A 6,027-nucleotide genomic window follows, 5' to 3' on the forward strand; every position below is an offset into this window, starting at 1 on the left:
TGTTACTATATACAGCATGTTGTTACTAGTGTAATACCAGTGTTACTATATACAGCATGTTGTTACCAGTGTAATACCAGTGTTACTACATATAGACTACAGACAGCATGTTGTTACTAGTGTACTACCAGTGTTACTACATACAGCATGTTGTTACTAGTGTAATACCAGTGTTACTACATACAGCATGTTGTTACTAGTGTAATACCAGTGTTACTATATACAGCATGTTGTTACCAGTGTAATACCAGTGTTACTACATATAGACTACAGACAGCATGTTGTTACTAGTGTACTACCAGTGTTACTACATACAGCATGTTGTTACTAGTGTAATACCAGTGTTACTATATACAGCATGTTGTTACTAGTGTAATACCAGTGTTACTACATACAGCATGTTGTTACTAGTGTAATACCAGTGTTACTACATACAGACTACATACAGCATGTTGTTACTAGTGTAATACCAGTGTTACTACATAAAGCATGTTGTTGCTAGTGTAATACCAGTGTTACTACATACAGCATGTTGTTACTAGTGTACTACCAGTGTTACTACATACAGAATGTTGTTACTAGTGTAATACCAGTGTTACTACATACATCATGTTGTTACTAGTGTAATGCCAGTGTTACTACATATAGACTACAGACAGCATGTTGTTACTAGTGTACTACCAGTGTTACTACATACAGCATGTTGTTACTAGTGTAATACCAGTGTTACTATATACAGCATGTTGTTACTAGTGTAATACCAGTGTTACTACATGCAGACTACATACAGCATGTTGTTTCTCGTGTACTGCCAGTTTTACTACATACAGCATGTTGTTACTAGTGTACTACCAGTGTTACATTTACATTTACATTTAAGTCATTTAGCAGACGCTCTTATCCAGAGCGACTTACAAATTGGTGAATTCACCTTCTGACATCCAGTGGAACAGCCACTTTACAATAGTGCATCTAAATCATTTAAGGGGGGGGGGAGAAGGATTACTTTATCCTATCCTAGGTATTCCTTGAAGAGGTGGGGTTTCAGGTGTCTCCGGAAGGTGGTGATTGACAGCATGTTGTTACTAGTGTAATACCAGTTTTACTACATACAGCATGTTGTTACTCGTGTACTACCAGTGTTACTACATACAGCATGTTGTTACTCGTGTACTACCAGTGTTACTACATACAGACTACATACAGCATGTTGTTACTAGTGTACTACCAGTGTTACTACATACAGCATGTTGTTACTAGTGTACTACCAGTGTTACTACATACAGCATGTTGTTACTAGTGTACTACCAGTGTTACTACATACAGCATGTTGTTACTAGTGTACTACCAGTGTTACTACAAACAGCATGTTGTTACTAGTGTACTACCAGTGTTACTACATACAGCATGTTGTTACTAGTGTAATACCAGTGTTACTACAGGCAGCATGTTGTTACTAGTGTACTACCAGTGTTACTACATACAGCATGTTGTTACTAGTGTACTACCAGTGTTACTACATACAGCATGTTGTTACTAGTGTACTACCAGTGTTACTACAAACAGCATGTTGTTACTAGTGTACTACCAGTGTTACTACATACAGCATGTTGTTACTAGTGTACTACCAGTGTTACATTTACATTTACATTTAAGTCATTTAGCAGACGCTCTTATCCAGAGCGACTTACAAATTGGTGAATTCACCTTCTGACATCCAGTGGAACAGCCACTTTACAATAGTGCATCTAAATCATTTAAGGGGGGTGAGAAGGATTACTTTATCCTATCCTAGGTATTCCTTGAAGAGGTGGGGTTTCAGGTGTCTCCGGAAGGTGGTGATTGACAGCATGTTGTTACTAGTGTAATACCAGTTTTACTACATACAGCATGTTGTTACTCGTGTACTACCAGTGTTACTACATACAGCATGTTGTTACTCGTGTACTACCAGTGTTACTACATACAGACTACATACAGCATGTTGTTACTAGTGTACTACCAGTGTTACTACATACAGCATGTTGTTACTAGTGTACTACCAGTGTTACTACAAACAGCATGTTGTTACTAGTGTACTACCAGTGTTACTACATACAGCATGTTGTTACTAGTGTAATACCAGTGTTACTACAGGCAGCATGTTGTTACTAGTGTACTACCAGTGTTACTACATACAGCATGTTGTTACTAGTGTACTACCAGTGTTACTACATACAGCATGTTGTTACTAGTGTACTACCAGTGTTACTACAAACAGCATGTTGTTACTAGTGTACTACCAGTGTTACTACATACAGCATGTTGTTACTAGTGTACTACCAGTGTTACATTTACATTTACATTTAAGTCATTTAGCAGACGCTCTTATCCAGAGCGACTTACAAATTGGTGAATTCACCTTCTGACATCCAGTGGAACAGCCACTTTACAATAGTGCATCTAAATCATTTAAGGGGGGGGGGGGGTGAGAAGGATTACTTTATCCTATCCTAGGTATTCCTTGAAGAGGTGGGGTTTCAGGTGTCTCCGGAAGGTGGTGATTGACAGCATGTTGTTACTAGTGTAATACCAGTTTTACTACATACAGCATGTTGTTACTCATGTACTACCAGTGTTACTACATACAGCATGTTGTTACTCGTGTACTACCAGTGTTACTACATACAGACTACATACAGCATGTTGTTACTAGTGTACTACCAGTGTTACTACATACAGCATGTTGTTACTAGTGTACTACCAGTGTTACTACATACAGCATGTTGTTACTAGTGTACTACCAGTGTTACTACATACAGCATGTTGTTACTAGTGTACTACCAGTGTTACTACAAACAGCATGTTGTTACTAGTGTACTACCAGTGTTACTACATACAGCATGTTGTTACTAGTGTAATACCAGTGTTACTACAGGCAGCATGTTGTTACTAGTGTACTACCAGTGTTACTACATACAGCATGTTGTTACTAGTGTACTACCAGTGTTACTACATACAGCATGTTGTTACTAGTGTACTACCAGTGTTACTACAAACAGCATGTTGTTACTAGTGTACTACCAGTGTTACTACATACAGCATGTTGTTACTAGTGTAATACCAGTGTTACTACAGGCAGCATGTTGTTACTAGTGTACTACCAGTGTTACTACATACAGCATGTTGTTACTAGTGTAATACCAGTCTTACTACTTACAAGTATGAGATCAATTTCTTGTAAATTGGTGCTGATTTTGTACATATAAAATAAAGGCTATATAATGTGATACATTCCCGGGGGCGACTTGTGTATTATGGCAAACTAATAATATGACATTTAATAATGTACATACAGTATTGTTTTTATTTCCTTGAGATTTAAAATCTCTTTTTCAAGAGCATCCTGGCCAAGAAAGGCAGCACCAAGTCGTTACAAAAATTACAGACAAACAACATGAAAAACTACAAGTAATCTAATCAAATTCACAAGAGTATAACAAAATCAAAAACAGCAAATTAAAAACATCGACAGGTCAGGGAATCAGTCTCAAGATCATTCATCAGTGATTTAAAAACACCAATCGGGACAAGTTCTTCCAGTTTAATAATATTTTGTAAGGTGTTACAAGACGATGCCGCAGAGTACATAAAAGCCCTTTTACCAAATTCAGTTGGGACATTTGGAACAGTTAGCAGGATAAAGTCCAGAGAATGAAGAGAGTACCCACCACATTTCTGAACAATAAAAATGCCCCCCCAAAAAGGTAGTAAACCCAAAATGGCTTTGTAAATAAAAGTATACCAGTGCCTGAGCCTACGAGTGACTAGAGAAGGTCAGCCAACCCTGGTAGACAAAGTGCAGTGGTGCGTAAGGGTTTTGCAGTTTAAAAGAAATCTCAACCTGCCATAGTAAAGGGTGTCAATTGATCTCAAACACTGAGCTGAAGCATTCAAGTTCATTGTAATGAACTTCCCACAGTAATTATTTTCATACAGAGGACATATTGTTTCACACAGTATAAACACAAACTCACTTCAGGTGGACATTTGGCGAAAGTAGAAATGTTGCCATTAGAAATGGAAAGTTTGTTCCAAGTCAATCCAACGCACCTGCTGTTATTAGCAACAAATGCAATTCAAATTTTAATTGGGACCTATCTGTTACCACAAAACCAGTAACACATGACTCAGCAAGACCGAACCCAGACATATGGCTACTAAAATGTAATTCCTAAAATAATAACTGTCAACACATTACAACACAAGTCATATTTGAGCGTTACACCATATTTCATAGAATTTCCCCCTTCTTAATACGAATCCCAGGTACATTTTGTTGAGCATTAAACAAAACAAAAAAGGAGAGAAAAAAATTATGGATGAGAGCCACACCTCTTTGATGGTGGGTTTAATGGCCCCATTCAGTGCTTTGCCTTTCTCAGGACTCTGCCAATTAGAGCTTCTAATGAGACGGGTGCGTCTAGACCCCAGGGGAGGGTGGCAGGTCCAGGCCCATCACATTTGCACATGAAATCACTTAGGCCATGTCTCACTGAATAAAATATCCTTATGTTGGAGATCTGTCTCTCTCCCGGTTGGTCTCACTCTCTCTTCCCGGTCGATCTCTCTTTCTCCCCCTGCCTCTCTTTCTCCCCCTGTCTCCCCCTGTCTCTCTCTCTCTCTCTCTCTCTCTCTCTCTCTCTCTCTCTCTCTCTCTCTCTCTCATAAAAAAGCCCAACATTAGATTTGTTCGTTAAGCCAGGCAGTGACAGCGTTCACATCACATGCCCTTGCCTCCCTCGACATAAAGACATTAGGCTAAAACGTTCCCTCTTTGCCCACAATCTCATTCTGTGTTTTGAGCTCTCAGATGCATTCACTGAGTCAGGAAGTAAACGATCAACATGTATGTTCATTTTGAGACTTCTCATGTCACATATTCATGTTGTGTGGTTAAAGTCAGTGTATTAGGCATTGCTATATTATGAATGTCTGCGAACACAAATCATCATAATTTACACTACCGGTCAAAGGTTTCAGAACACCTACTCATTCAAGGGTTTTTATTAATGTTTTACTATTTTCTACATTGTAGAATAATAGTGAAGACATCAAACTATGAAATAACATATATGGAATCATGTAGTAACAAAAAAGTGTTAAATAAATCAAAATATATTTTATAATTGAGATTCTTCAAATAGCCACCCTTTGCCTTGATGACATCTTTGCACACTCTTGGCATTCTCTCAAGCAGCTTTACCTGGAATGATTTACCAACAGTCTTGAAAGAGTTCCCACATATGCTGAGCACATGTTGGCTGCTTTTCCTTCACTCTGTGGCCCGACTCATCCCAAACATTCTCAATTTGGTTGAGGCCGGGGGATTGTGGAGGCCAGGTCATCTGATGCAGCACTCCATCACGCCCCTTGGTAAAATAGCCCTTACACAGTCTGGAAGTGTGTTGGGTCATAGTCCTGTTGAAAAACAAATGATAGTCCCACTAAGCCTAAACCAGATGGGATAGCGTATCACTGCAGAATGCTGTAGTAGCCATGCTGGTTAAGTGTGCCTTGAATTCTAAATAAATCACAGACAGTGTCACCAGCAAAGCACCCCCACACAATAACACCTCCTCCTCCATGCTTCACGGTGGGAAATATACCTGCGGAGATCATCCGTTGGAACCAAAAATCTCCAATTTGGACTCCAGACCAAAGGACAAATGTTCACCGATCTAATGTCCATTGCTCGTGTTTCTTGGCCGATGCAAGTCTCTTCTTCTTATTGGTGTCCATTAGTAGTGGTTTCTTTGCAGCAATTTTACCATGAAGGCCTGATTCACACAGTCTCCTCTGTTGATGACGAGATGAGTCTGATACTTGAACTCTGTAAAGCATTTATTTGGGCTGCAATTTCTGAGGCTGGTAACTCTAATGAACTTATCCTCTGCAGCAGAGGTAACTCTGGGTCTTCTTTCCTGTGACGGTCCTCATGAGAGCCAGTTTCATCATAGCACGTGATTGTTTTTACAACTGCACTAA

This window comes from Oncorhynchus masou, unplaced genomic scaffold (genome assembly GCF_036934945.1).
Source record: "Oncorhynchus masou masou isolate Uvic2021 unplaced genomic scaffold, UVic_Omas_1.1 unplaced_scaffold_2143, whole genome shotgun sequence".
Classification (NCBI taxonomy): domain Eukaryota; kingdom Metazoa; phylum Chordata; class Actinopteri; order Salmoniformes; family Salmonidae; genus Oncorhynchus; species Oncorhynchus masou.